The 999-nt window shown below is 42.7% G+C and overlaps 1 protein-coding gene across 1 annotated transcript in view; it reads right to left on the bottom strand.

The window, feature by feature from the left end:
* LOC101857409 (fibroblast growth factor receptor 1) overlaps positions 1–999 on the bottom strand; it is a gene marked incomplete in the record, with an annotated part of 14,397 nt that overhangs the window by 2,378 nt on the left and 11,020 nt on the right.

Genomic DNA, 999 nt, shown 5'->3' with positions numbered 1-999 from the left:
AGAGAGAGAGATGGGGGGTGGGAGAGGAGGGGGAAAGGGAGAGAACGGATCACTATTGGAACTGTGTTCTTTGTGTTTTTGTCTTACTGGGCACTTTTCTAGTGAAAATGCGCTATATATGTAACATATAATTATTTGCATCTATTTCACTCAGTGCACAGTACAGAAAGCTTTCATCAAATTCCTTTTAGAAATGGTCTGATACTTGTGAGGGCAAGTAGATTTCTCTTCGCAGACGTTCAAAAGCTAACAATTTGGTGTGTGCTGACATAAACATGTTTGTTTTTCTAGGCAACGATCGAATAAACTTGATGAAAATCGGGGCCAGCATCCAATCAGAAAGCGAATACATATCACATGACATGGTGAGGCCAGATTTTTTTTTTTTTTTTGCGAAAGGAAAGCGATTGGTCCCATAGACAGCCAGGTCAAGTTTGACGAGGGAAAGCAAACGTCTACGATGTATTTGAGAACGGCGGCACTGACACGCGCCATACCCACCCCATCCCGACCACATCTGAAAATGAAACTATTATTATTTAAAGCATATTGTCATGCTCTACAACATGCTCTATGCGTTTTTACAAATATTTCTCCAGCAGGCTTTAGAATTTGGATGCCTTGCTCTAGAACACGAATTTGAAAGATGTTCAGCTTCCTGAGAAGCACACAGTGCAAGTTGTGGATTGCACGTGCTAAAACACAAATAAGCTGACAAGATCTTTCACTGTCTATAGCCGGGTAATCATTCCCACGTGGGTGAAGTGAAGAAAATTTGTGTTGAGTATCATCATCAAAAACAACAACAACAACAACAACCACAACAACAACAACAACAACAACAACAACAACAACAACAACAAAAACAACATTCCAGCGGTGCCATCTCTTTGGGGAGGATTCAGGGCGGTTGGACTGCTTTACCCGCTACCCAAAAGAGGCGGTGGGCCCTGGCGCACAGTACGCTCTTCGGGGCTGCAAACATTTCGAACGGATAGG

This window comes from Aplysia californica, unplaced genomic scaffold (genome assembly GCF_000002075.1).
Source record: "Aplysia californica isolate F4 #8 unplaced genomic scaffold, AplCal3.0 scaffold00217, whole genome shotgun sequence".
Classification (NCBI taxonomy): domain Eukaryota; kingdom Metazoa; phylum Mollusca; class Gastropoda; order Aplysiida; family Aplysiidae; genus Aplysia; species Aplysia californica.
The sequence above is the reverse complement of the archived record's forward strand: the minus strand, read 5'-3'. Positions and strand labels throughout refer to the sequence as shown.